We start from the raw sequence: 13,997 nt of genomic DNA, 5'->3' as shown, positions 1-13,997 counted from the left end.
GGTATGGCTGATCTGCAGTGTGTCATTGTTGTTGCAGTTTAGCCGAATTAAGGTGAAAGAGAACAGCTCTATCTTCCCAATCCAGCCATCCAAACCCCCCCCCCCCTTTTCTCTTTTTTTTTCACTGCTGTTAGCCACTTCCCGGGAATGTTCCTCTCCAGGCCAGGGAGAAGTCACTACAATGGAATGCAGAGCACAGCCCCTCCAAAAAGCACTGTTGACTTTAAAAGGCCAGAAAACGAAATCAAACACGAGGTCTTGCATGTGCCTGCTCCATGTTTTCCTGGACCCATGCTTCAGGCTGAGCAAGTGCACCAGATCAATCTTCTTGTTAAAAAACACACAGCTGCCCTTTTTACCAACTCATCAGTCACACAAAATATATATTGCAGCTTGTGTATGTGAATCTGACAGCCGGACCACGAGGGTGAGGGAGGCACGAGTTGTTCTTCAATACGTTCTGCGATATTTTTCTTTGTATGCTTTTGCTTGGACTGCTGGGACGGCTCATAGAGATTAGCCCAGGGTCAGAGAAATGCAGCAACGGGCAAACCCTCCAGCAGTAGCAAGGTCCTGTTTGACCCTGTTACAGTGTGTTTTAGTTCTTAGAGGGCAAAAAGGGAGAGGCTGGTTGTTCAGGCCTGTGACATTGTTAAATGAATGCAGTAGATGGGAATGAGGAAGGGGGGTTGCGGCAGGTCGGGGGGGAAGGGAGGCTGTGGGAGGTGGCACTGACATCGATAGCGAGGAGAAAAGATAGGAAAAAAGGCAAAGAATCTCAGCACCTGTTTCCAGGGCAACAGGGAGCTGCTGAACATAAGTCAGACTAATTTTTTTTCCTCCGCCTGCCTTTGCTGCACTGGCTTCCTGCAGTGATGAAGGCACTTCAAGTGACTGATCTGAAACATACACACAAAGAATGATGTAGATATTTTCATACATTCATATATTGCTTGGACCCACCAACCTGTAATCTAGTCTTCCTTCTGTAGCTGACCAGTGTAGCATGGATTAGGCTCGACTTGTTATTTTTAAATTAAGTCAGGTTTAATTTAATTAGGTAATTTAATTGATGAAAATTGATCTTCCTGTCAAGGTTTGAATGCTTTGAGAGGTTCTAATTTGTCCCCTCATTACCTGGTCAGCTAACTCCTTTTGTTTCCTGCCTTTTTGACAAAGCGCTCGCTCCCTACAGCACTTGTCTGGATCCAAACCTCTAGAGTCGCATTCAGTCACGCTCATCAAGACTGCAGATCTATTGTTCTTTTCTCAGCAGCTTCAGTCTAGCCTCACTGTGCTCTCTCACACACATTTTCTCTCTCTCTTTTTCTATTACTCACTTACTCTTTCTCTCTCACTCTCCCTCCTGCTGTCTTTCTCTGCTGGATAATTCCCATGATATGTTCTTGCCATTGGAATGGAGTGTACCATTCTAACCAGGGGGACAAGAAAGGTGGCTGCAGTATTCTCAATGCTTTCTTCTCCAAACACAGATCTGTGCAGCTTGATGTGACAGTTCAAACAAAATCCCTCAAACAAAATTTAATAACAATAATAATGTGGTATTCTGTCCAAATTATCATTCAACCCTACACCTTGATGTTAGCTCTGAACTGTAGTGGTGCAGTCTGTTCCCTCCTGGCATCGTAAAGTGTCTGTTTTATTGACTCAGTGTCTTAGGGGCAGTTATTTTCCTCTTTTTCTGCAGAAATGCCATTGCCCTGTAAGATCTTAACAAGACAGAACAAGGAAGGAATATCAATTACACTCCAGCAGAAGAGTGAGGGATTGACAAACAAAGGAACATAAAGCCATCATTGACTTAGAGAGGAGTGCCTAGAATTATGTGTTGGCTAAATACGTATTAGAAGGTTTATAGTATCTTACACTGTCTTGAAACAATAGTACACAGCCCTGTAAACTATTTAATAGCTGAGTGTCATAGACTATTCAATTCAAATATAGAAATGCATGTTTTGTGTCCATTATGTCAAATATGAAAAAGCCAGTCTTTCACTAGTTCAGTGGTCCCCAACCTTTTTCACACCACAGATTGGTTTCATATAAGATATAATTTAAATTAGAATAACTGTACTACAGTACTCACAAATAAGCTTTTTTTTTCGCTGCAACGAGACACTGCTCCCACCTAGGGGTGACTGGAGACAATAACACCCATAAAAAGTACTGTTGTCATTGCTGATGTAGCAATCTCTAATTATTTATTCTTTCTGTGCGGCCCATTAATAAATGACCTACAGACCGGTACCAGTCCGCAAATGTAATGTAAAGAGTATTAGTATATCAGCAAGTTTAAGATGTAATTATATGAAAATACAGATCTGAAAAGGATTTAAGAACAAGAAGAAGATTTCAGAAACAAGCACTAACATACACCGATCAGCCAGTCCAACCCCCCACAGGACCACTACAGAGCAGGTATTATTTAGATGGTGGTGTGTTAGTGTGTGTTGTGCTGGTATGAGTGGATCAGACACAGCAGCGCTGCTGGAGTTTTTTAAATACCTTGTCCACTCACTGTCCACTCTATTAGACACTCCTATCTTGTTGATCCACCTTGTAGATATAAAGTCAGAGACGATCACTCATCTATTGCTGCTGTTTGAGTTGGTCAACTTCTAGACTTTCATCAGTGGTCACAGGACGCTGCTCATGGGGCGCTGTTGGCTGGATATTTTTGGTTGGTGGACTATTCTCAGTCCAGCAGTGACAGTGAGGTGTTTAAAAACTCCAGCAGCGACACATACTAACACACAACCACCATGACATTGTCACTGCATTGCTGAGAATGACCCACCACCCAAATAATACCTGCTCTGTAGTGGTCCTCTGGGGGTCCTGACCATTGAAGAACAGGGTGAAAGCAGGCTAAAACGTATGTAGAGAAACAGATGGACTACAGTCAGTAATTGTAGAACTACAAAGTGCTTCTATATGGTAAGTGGAGCTGATAAAATGGACAGTGAGTGTAGAAACAAGGAGGGGGTTTTAACTACAAGGTTAGTGTCTGCAACTGAAGCTGATGTTTATTGATCAATCATGTCTAAATGGACACACTAGAAGGGTCTTTGCTGTAGAGGAAAAACACTTTTTGGTTGGAATAGCTGTTAAATGTGACTCAGACAGATAATAAAATTATAAATCACTGACTTGTTACAAATTAATATACATGTAAGAAGAAACAGTTGGAAAATCAGTAGTTTTTTAATAGTATATGTAAAATGATAATACAAGTATATTTGGGAATATCAGATTTTGGACAGGTGTCTGTAAAAGCCCTTTTTCTTTACCATGACACCACCAGTAAAAACAGTGCCGAAGACTACTGATGAAGTGAGCAACAGCTGTTTACAGAGCTCCAAACCGTTTATGTTTACCTAACAAAGCACACAGGTGAATACCAATGAAGAACTCCTCATTATCCAGACACTAATTAGGTTAAAGAAAAACCAGCTGTAAACCCTTGTTTTGACTTTCATGTGTTGGATTTTAAAGCAACGTGAGGTGGCAAAGTGTTCAGAGTTTCAGAGACCAAATACTAGGTGCCTGAAATATAGGGGCATTAGTGACTAAAGCTGTACTATTTATGTTTTCTAACATGCGCATAATTAGTAACAATAAAGAGGAATGGTGGTCACAATTAAAGTTTGATAGGGATAACTTACTACTAAAGCATAACTATTACATACGCCCAGATGATCAGCCACAAAAATCTAACATTAAAACCACCACCTTGTTTTTACACTCACTGTCCATTTTATCAGCTCCACTTATCATGTAGAATCACTTTGTAGTTCTACAATTACTGACTGTAGTCCATATGTTTCACTGCATGCTTTGTTAGCCCCCTTTCATGCTGTTCTTCAATGGTCAGGACTCTCCCAGGACCACTACAGAGTAGGTATTATTTGGGTGGTGGATCATTCTATGCACTGTGGATAACACACAGCAGTGCTGATGAAGTTTTTAAACACCTCAATGTCACTGCTGGACTGAGAATAGTCCACCAACCAACAGTGCCCAGTGGGGAGCGTCCTGTGACCACTGATGAAGGTCTCAAAGATGACCAACTCAAACAGCAGCAATAGATGAGCGATCGCCTCTGACTTTACATCTACAAGGTGGACCAACTAGGTAGGAGTGTCTAATAGAGTGGACAGTAAGTGGACATGGTATTTTAAAAACTCTAGCAGCGCTGCTGTGTCTGATCTACTCATACCAGCACAACACACACTAACACACCACCACCATGTCAGTGTCACTGCAGTGCTGAGAATCAGCCACCACCCAAATAATACCTGCTCTGTGGTGGTCCTGTGGGGGTCCTGACCATTGAAGAACAGCATGAAAGGGGGCTAACAAAGCAGGCAGAGAAACAGATGGACTATAGTCAGTAATTGTAGAACTACAAAGTGCTCCTATATGGTAAGTGGAGCTGATAAAATGAACAGTGAGTGTAGAAACTGGTGTATACAGGAATATCCTTTATTCAATTCAATGCATTATCCAGTCGATTAAAATGTTACAGATGCTTATGTTCATCTGTATTTAGTGAATTATTACATCTTCATTTGGGATTTGTTTTCTCAAGGCTGTGTGGCAGATTTATTCAAGTACTTCATCTTAACTGTTATCCTGATTTAAATTAAGTAAAAACTAAGCTAATTATAGTATGAATTAATTTGGTAATTTTATGGGTATATGGAAATTAAAGTCTAGCAGTGTTTAAAGTCTTAAAGAAACTTATGAATACGTTTTTGCCGTGTACAATGCAGTGTAAAACATCTAATTAATATGAAACAAACAGACAAGTAACTAATATGAACATATGACATAAAACAGGTAGGTGATGGGACCTGTGAATTATCTTTGGTGTGTTTAATGGAACAGACTATTCCTTTGACTTGCCTCTACTTAATTCCTCTAATAAAGCAGTTTTCAATTTGTCTGTGACATATTCCAATGATGTAATTATTCTAACTTATGCAAAAATGGCCCTGAGCATCATAATAACTTCCACTTAGGTAGAGCCATTATAAGTGAAGTATGGAAAATAGAAAATGGTACTTCATACTAACTGTATTAATAAATTATCCTAATTTAATTATGACTAAATGGAATTTGCCAGTTTATTAGTTATGCCTACCTTGTACTTATTTTCTCTTTACAAGGTGCAGCGACCATTTGTATGCACTTTACTTACCCACTTGCTCACTCACATATAGAATATACACTGATCAGCCATAACCACCTCCTTGTTTCTACACTCACTGTCCGTTTTATCAGCTCCACTTACCATATAGAAGCACTTTATAGTTTTACAATTACTAACTGTAGTCCTTCTGTTACTCTGCATACTTTTTTAGCCTGCATTCACCCTGTTCTTTAATAGTCAGGACCCCCACAGGACCACCACAGAGCAGGTATTATGCAGTGACAATGACATGTAGTGACACTAAGTAGGTAACATAAATCTATGATCGAATATACAATCCAGTGCACTATGTAGGGAACATAATTAATTATGTAATACACTATCTTGTGCACTATGTAAGGAACACAAATCATCATCTAGTTATACTTTCTAGTGCACTATGTAGTGAACATGAATGCGTTATCTAATACACTATCTAGTGCACTATGTAAGGAACACAAATCATCATCTAGTTATACAATCTAGTGCACTGTGTAGGGAACATAAACCAATTGTCTAATTCACAATCTAGTGCACTATGTAGGGAACATAAATCTATTATCTTTCACACTATCTAGTGCACTATGTAGTACACATTAATGTGTTTGTGATGCGAACAGTTAGCTTAGTAGCTCAGTTAGCAGCTCCTAAAAGTTCTGTTATCACCCATAATCCTTTGGTGGGTGCGAGAGGTTTTTTAGCTTTTTTTTTTTTTTTGGGCTTGGGGGGTCGGGTCGAGGTCCGGGGGTACCTCCCTGAAATGAGTTTTTGCAGCTTGGGATGTCAGACGTCCCACGTCTCCCGGAAGTTCTGGGAGTCTCTCGCATATACATAGCGGCTCCCTGATACCTGCAAGTCAGATAAAATCTCCCGGAATCTAGAACAATCTAGCGCACTGTGTAGGGGACATAAATCCGTTATCTGATATACAATTTAGTGCACTATGTAGGGAACATAATTAATTATGTAATACACTATCTAGTGCACTATGTAAGGAACACAAATCATCATCTAGTTATACTTTCTAGTGCACTATGTAGTGAACATGAATGCGTTATCTAATACACTATCTAGTGCACTATGTAGGAAACATAAATCCGTGATCTGATATACAATCTAGTGCACTGTGTAGGGAACATAAACCAATTGTCTAATACACTACCTAGTGCACTATGTAGGGAACATAAATCCGTGATCTGATATACAATTTAGTGCACTATGCAGGGAACAAAAATCCGTGATCTGATATACAATCTAGTGCACTGTGTAGGGAACATAAACCAATTGTCTAATACACTATCTAGTGCACTATTTAGGGAACATAAATCCGTGATCTGATATACAATCTAGTGCACTATGTAGGGAACCTAAATCCGTTAACTAATACGCTACCTAAAGCATTATGTAAGAAACATAAGTCTATTATCTAGTACACTATCTAGTGCACTAAGTAAGGAACATACATTTTTTTCTAATATACAATCTAGTGCACTATGTAGGGAACATAAACCAATTATCTAATTCACTATCTAGTGCACTACGTAGGGAACATAAATTCATGTCTAAAATACTATCTAGTGCACTATGTAGGGAACATAAACCAGTTGTCTAATTCACTATCTAGTGCACTACGTAGGGAACATAAATTTATATATAAAATACTATCTAGTGTACTAAGTAAGGAACATAATTTTTTTTCTAATAAAGCAATAAGCCACGAGAGGCCGTGCATTACTGTGATTTTAGCACGGGGATGACGTTTTTGGCACGACGCGAAGCGGAGTGCCTAAAACTTCTTTCCCCGTGCTAAAATCATAACAGTAATGCACGGTCTCGAGTGGCTTATTGCTTTTATAAAATGGCGGTCAACATAAAATATAATAAATACAACAATGTTTAATTCATAAATGTATTTATTGTGTATAAACTTACAATAAAGCATTCTTCCGCGACGCAAAATAGTTCGAGTAACAGTGTTGCTAGGCAACATGAGGGCGAAAATAACATTAACTTTTTCTATTCAGTGGCGTATTAATATGGAATGATGTGAGGTGGTCCTAGGTGTGCGTTTATCGGGGATTTTTACAACGGCTTCGAACGCGGCTCAGCCAATCAGATTTTAGGACCGGAACTATCCGTTTTATAATATACAATCTAGTGCACTATGTAGGGAACATACATTAATTGTCTAATTCACTATCTAGTGCACTACGTAGGGAACATAAATTCATATCTAAAATACTATCTAGTGCACTATGTAGGGAACATAAACCAGTTGTCTAATTCACTATCTAGTGCACTACGTAGGGAACATACATTTATATATAAAATACCATCTAGTGCACTATGTAGGGAACCTAAATCCATTAACTAATACGCTACCTAAAGCATTATGTAAAAAACATAAGTCTATTATCTAGTACACTATCTAGTGCACTAAGTAAGGAACAGAAATTATTTTCTAATATACAATCTAGTGCACTATGTAGGGAACATAAATCTATTATCTTTCACACTATCTAGTGCACTATGTAGTCCACACATTAATGTGTTTGTGACGCGAACAGTTAGCTTAGTAGCTCAGTTAGCAGCTCCTAAAAGTTCTGTTATCACCCATAATCCTTTGGTGGGTGGGATACCTCCCTGAAATGAGTTTTTGCAACTTGGGATGTCTGTTATTGTTATTTTTATTATTTCTCTGTAACTGAGCTTTGGCAATACGAATGTCCTAGTTTGTCATGCCAATAAAGCTTCTTTTGAGTTTGAGTTGAGTGAGTGAGCATTATAATGCAGTAATTGAGTGAGTGAGTGAGTGAGTGAGTGATCGGCTGCTCGGTGTGCTGATCTGCTAATCTGGCCTGAGGAGCGGCTCGGCTGGGGGAAGTTCAGTAGGGGAGGGCAGATGATGATGATGAGGGGGTGAGTGAGAGAAAAAACCTGCCCCTCTTTTCTTCTGACAGAAAGAGAGAGAGAAGCTCCATCCCCATGAGCTCATGAATAAATTATAGCGGCTCATTGTGCAATAGAGGTAGGAATGCGGTTGAGCTTTGCAAAATAGGGCCGACTGGGTAAGGTTAGGAACTCCACAGCAGCGCTCACAGCTCAGTGTTTTGTACAGTCGCTCCGCCGAGCTCCTACTTTCTTCGTTACTGTAACCCCGCCGAGCTCGGTTAAACACACACAGCGCGAACATTTGGGCTTTTATTATTTTTATCTAGTCTCGGTTTAACAGTCGTAGATGGATTATAGAAAGAAGTAGGACATCTGGAAGCCGCTTTTGAACAGACGTGAGAAGAGAAGGGGATTCGGACTCGGACAAGATCTGAATGTAGCAGGCGGTGTGTCGGCTTCAGTCAGCCCGCTTTCGAGGATTCTTACACGGTTTAGCGAGCTGAGCAACCTCGGGCAGCTGGAGGCTTGAGGTAAGTCAATAAGGTGCTAATGTTAGCTAGCTATCCGAGCTTCTCAATACAAACTTCTACAATTTACACTTACGTACATTTTATAGTTACATATATATATATATATATATATATATATAATATTGACTAGTAACCACGGGCTCTTTCTTTTCTTGCTTTTGAGACGAATTCCGGACTCGGGTTTAAAACCTTTCTTTAATATAAATTAGCCTTTTTCCATTCAGAGTGCTCTTAGCTAGCCTATTGATGCTAACACCGATGCTAGCTGTAGTACTACAAACTAAAAGGCAGTTAGCAAGCTAGTTAGCACGACTGCCAGCCTGCATTATCACCTCACGCTAAAGTCATTTACATAGCCAGACTATTGTTTCTATTCAAGCTTTTTGGTTTTACCGTGGTATTTGGGACGGAATTAATGTTTTTGAATGTACTGTAGTTTTGTGTCTTACATAATATTTGTGTAAGTATTATCAGTGACATATACACACACACACACACACACAGCATCTTCTCTTGTCTGGTGTGGTGGTACATCCACTACTTACCAGTAAACAGTTTGACTTGACCTTTTTTTGTTCTTATTAATGCTGGGCTTAATATTAAACCCCACTTCACATCAAGCCAGGAATTGTGACCTTTTTATGCACAGTTTGTCAACCAGACTGTACCACCAATATATCAATGAGACTACCATAGGGCCACCACTGGCTAGATTTTAGGGTGCTGGAACCTTAGAATATAAATATACTGGTTTGATTTGGCCTTAAAATGCTGGTTCAGTATGAGTATCAGATCAGATTCAACACATTTGCAAGTCAGCTTTTGGTGTACTGTATTTTATTCAACTTGATGATGATGTGGAATGCCTGCTGGGGGCATATTTGATGTGATTGCAACCAAGTACAGTAGATGACAAAGTTCTATTTGGAGTTCTGTTTTTGTGTAATTCCTGACTTAACGCCGGACTGAATAAAATAACAGGTTTATTTCCGAGCAAGTGCTCACGGTAATTGGTATACCTGAATACTGAAATCAATCTGGCCCTTTCTCATCTCTCACCTGATCTGAAAGCATAGCCGACCACCTAAAAAGATGGGTGTGTGACGAATAATTGTAAACAAGGTTTAAAACCCAGAGCAACCTTGTTGTACCTCCTTAATGCTGTGCCTATAATGGTTCTTGATTCTAAAAATATTTTTAATTGATGGGCAGGATAGAGAAGACAATAAGTCAGTGATTGTATTATGTATTTGGGAACTAATAAATTGTCCAGTATGGCTGCAGTACACTTGTAATAACAACACTTGTAGGGACGCAGCATCCTGGAACTGCATTTCAGAGCGTATTTAAGGCATTATTGAATCCATTGGATTCTGTAAAGTTGCTTTGAGACAATGTCCACTGTAAAAAATGCTATATAAATAAATTTGACTTGACCTGACTTGATATGCTGTTTGTTAGAACAATCTATTGAGCATAAACATATCCTCATGAACATATGTTTGAACCTCTCACAAAATGTTGTCTAGGTTTATTATTTTTACCTTATTGCATATGTTGCAGAGAAACTGTTCCATAATAAAAGAATACCTGTATTGAATCACTATTGATACCTGTGAATGCTCTAGGTTTGATATTGGTAACATGCCATCACAGACCACCATATTAACTGTTTGCTTAAGGCTCAGTATGTAATCAAATCCATTGATATGCTGTTTGTTAGAACAATGTATTGAGCATAAACATATCCCCGTGAACATGTGTTTGAACCTCTCACAAAACATTGTTATCTAGGTTTATTATTATTACCTTATTGCATGTGTTGCAGAGAAACTGTTCAGTAGTTAAAGAATGCCTGTATTGGATCACTACTGATACCTGCGTATGCTCTAGGTTTGATATTGGTAACATGCCATCACATACCACCGTAATAACTGTTTGGTTAAGGCTAATTATGTAATCCAATCCATTGATATTCTGTTTGTTAGAGCAGTGTATTAAGCATAGACATATCCTCGTGAACATTTGTTTGAACCTCCCACAAAACATGTCTACTTGTCTAGGTTTATTATTATTACCTTATTGCATATGTTGCATGTTACCTGCGAATGCTCTAGGTTTGATATTGGTAACATGCCATCATAGACCATCGTAATAACTGTTTGGTTAACTGTCAAGCCTATAGGAACCAATTTGTACAAAGCTATTTAAAAAAAATCAGTTTAACTCGTTTAAACACACCTAGGTTAAAGTAACGGATGTGGCAGCAGTGTAACCTTGTTATAGTTTACCACAGTAATTTTAAATACCAATAGAGCCTTAAGCACAGAGGTCAACCTACTTAACATTAACCAGTGGCTGATAGCCGTGCTGCAGGAAGACTACTGTGCTAGGGATGTGCCAGTATATGATGACATTGTGGTTCAGAGAGATTGGTAGTAGCTGTCCCAGTTCTGACCTCAATTTAATTAACACTTCTTAGAAAGTTCTCTTTTTAATAACTGGCAGCATTAATTAAATAATTAAGTCTGTGATTTACTTGGTTAAATGTCATTCCTTCAGAACTTAATTAGTAGAAGAGATATTCTTACTTAACAATGCTGTTTACTTTTGATAACCAGTGTTTCTTATGTGCACATGGCTGGCCCATGTGTGTGTGATTAGGTTGAGCTTGCACCACAGTGTCTTTGCAGTGTTCCACCCTGCTCAATACTTTCCATGCTGACATCATAAGTGTGTATAGAAATGCAATAGGTTGTGCAATATTTTGACACTTGCTGTAAATGATGGGTGTATTGTCCTAAAATGGGTTTAATCTTTTGCTACTGGTTCAAGCTTGCATTGTAGGCCATAGCTGCATGGTTAGTAAAGAAGGTTTCAGAAGTGTAATGTGGACACATGGCAGGGATTCAATGCACTGCTCGTGTCTTTACTCCAGCAAGTGTTTGTGGGTCATAGAGCAGGTAAAACACAGATGTTTCCTCATGTGTAAGTCAGTGAACTGGTTCAGTTAATCAGAAAATGTCATATCAACAAACTGTATTGCACACTTAAGTGGTTAACTGTTTACTGTCAAGCCTATTATACCTATTAATGTGTTATACAAATTACTGCTACTTCTATAAACTTCTAAAAAAAAAAAAAACCACTTAGCGTAAGGTACTGGATGTGCCTGTAATGTAGTTACATTTACCACAGTAAGCCCAAGTTATAAATCAGACATAAATGACAGGGGTCATCTGTACGGGGGTTGTACCAACCAACAAACAACTTTGTGGCTCTGTGATATCAGCAGTAGCAATCTCGTCTCTGCTTTCAATATAGGGGTTGTTCGAGGTGTGAATTAAAAGTCCCACTTTAAAGCTTACTGCTTCCCTTGAACAGTTGATGATCAGCCATAACATTAAAACCACCTCCTTGTTTCTACACACATTGTCCATTTTATCAGCTCCACTTACCATATAGAAGCACTTTGTAGTTCTACAATTACTGACTGTAGTCCATCTGTTTCTCTACAACCACCACAGAGCAGGTATTATTTAGGTGGTGGATGATTCTCAGCACTGCAGTGACAATGACGTGGTGGTGGTGGTGTGTTAGAGTGTGTTGTGCTGGTATAAGTGGATCAGACACAGCAGCACCGCTAGAGTTTTTAAATAGTGTCCATTACTGTCCACTCTATTAGACACTCCTACCTAGTTGGTCCACCTTGTAGATATAAAGTCAGAGACGATCGCTCATCTGTTGCTGCTGTTGATGAGTTGGTCATCTGCTAGACCTTTATCAGTGATCACAGGACGCTGCCCATGGGGTGCTGTTGGCTGGATATTTTTGGTTGGTGGACTATTCTCAGTCCAGCAGTGACAGGGAGGTGTTTAAAAACTCCATCAGCATTGCTGTGTCCTATCCACTCATACCAGCACAACACACACTAACACACCACCACCATGTCAGTGTCACTGCAGTGCTGAGAATGATCCACCACCCAAATAATACCTGCTCTGTGGTGGTCCTGACCATTGAAGAACAGCATGAAAGGGGGCTAACAAAGCATGCAGAGAAACTGATGGACTACAGTCAGTAATTGTAGAACTACAAAGTGCTTCTATATGGTAAGTGGAGCTGATAAAATGGACAGTGTGTGTAGAAACAAGGAGGTGGTTTTAATCGGTGTACATGTTATAGACTCGGTTTGTGATAAATTATGCAAATTGGGATCCCGGGTTCGAATTCGCCAGTGTCCGTTCAGGTGTCTACGTACAGACATGATTGGCTGTGTCTGGATGTGGGGAGGGCGAGGCCCCATGATGCACTGGTGTTCTGGTTATGGTGTGTTTCTGGGGGGAAAACCGACCCACCGTGACCTTGATGAGGATAAAGCGGTGGTTAATAGATTTACTTTTACATTTTCGGCATTTAGCAGACGCCTTTATCCAAAGCGACTTACAGTACTGGGACAGTATACAGTCTGAGCAATTGAGGGTTAAGGGCCTTGCTCAAGGGCCCAACAGCAGCAACCTGGCAGTGGTGGGGCTTAAACCAGCGACCTTCTGATTACTAGTCCAGTACCCTAACCACTAGGCTACAACAGCCTAAATGCCTTGATTCTCAACAATGAGAAAAAGTGCTGGAATAATCTGTGTGCTGCTTGTAATTTGCAGAAGTCACCGTCTTGCTTTCATGCTCTGCTGTCCTATGTGCAAAAACCCAGGAAATCAGGAGTCCTGATGAGCTTTTTCCTACTAGAAGTAATGAAACGTCCTTCTTAAACTGCCCGCACAAAGTAAAAACTAATTGTGGCTGCTTTTCACACAGAGATGTAATGGAATCCCCTAGACTTTATTATCTAAAGTAGTCACTTTGTAGTGTAAATGACTCTATTCAGCTTGCAGTGTAGAGTATTGCTAAAGCACATCCCATCTGCTTGCAATGCCTAAAATGGTTTGGTAATGAAATACTTGGCATACTTTCTTGCTTTACTGGAGGTTTGTGTAATCTGATAATGAGCCGTGTTTTTAGAGATATTCAATGCAAATTCTGAACAGTCTCACAGAAAAAGTTTGCACAAACTGGTTATATTTGCTTATAGGGGATGGGTTTGACAGTGGCTGGATAATGTTGGCATAATGAACTCCTTGTTATAAGGGGTTTAGTACATTATTGTAAAGTGGTTAGCTTCTGGCTTTAAGTAGATCTCTGTGTTCTGAAAATAAATGTACTTTTACTGTCCTCTCATGGGAGACGGATGTAGACGCAGTGTTTTTAGATGTGCCTAGTACGTCTAAAAGGCATTACTCAGAGCATCTTACTCACTTAAATCCTGTTCTGACGTGAAGATACATGTCATTTATATAATCATC

At 39.6% G+C, this 13,997-nt stretch overlaps 1 protein-coding gene across 1 annotated transcript in view; it reads left to right on the top strand.

The window, feature by feature from the left end:
• The first annotated feature begins 8,287 nt into the window (after positions 1–8,287).
• Positions 8,288–13,997, top strand: part of zmiz2 (zinc finger, MIZ-type containing 2) — a 57,170-nt gene continuing 51,460 nt past the window's right edge. The window contains exon 1 of the mRNA XM_063013845.1: positions 8,288–8,637. The gene's annotated coding sequence lies outside the window, so the exon portion shown is untranslated. The remainder of the gene's footprint in view (positions 8,638–13,997) is intronic.

Source organism: Trichomycterus rosablanca, chromosome 18, assembly GCF_030014385.1.
Source record: "Trichomycterus rosablanca isolate fTriRos1 chromosome 18, fTriRos1.hap1, whole genome shotgun sequence".
Lineage (NCBI taxonomy): Eukaryota > Metazoa > Chordata > Actinopteri > Siluriformes > Trichomycteridae > Trichomycterus > Trichomycterus rosablanca.
Note: the sequence above shows the minus strand (reverse complement) of the source record. Positions and strands in the feature narration are given on the sequence as shown.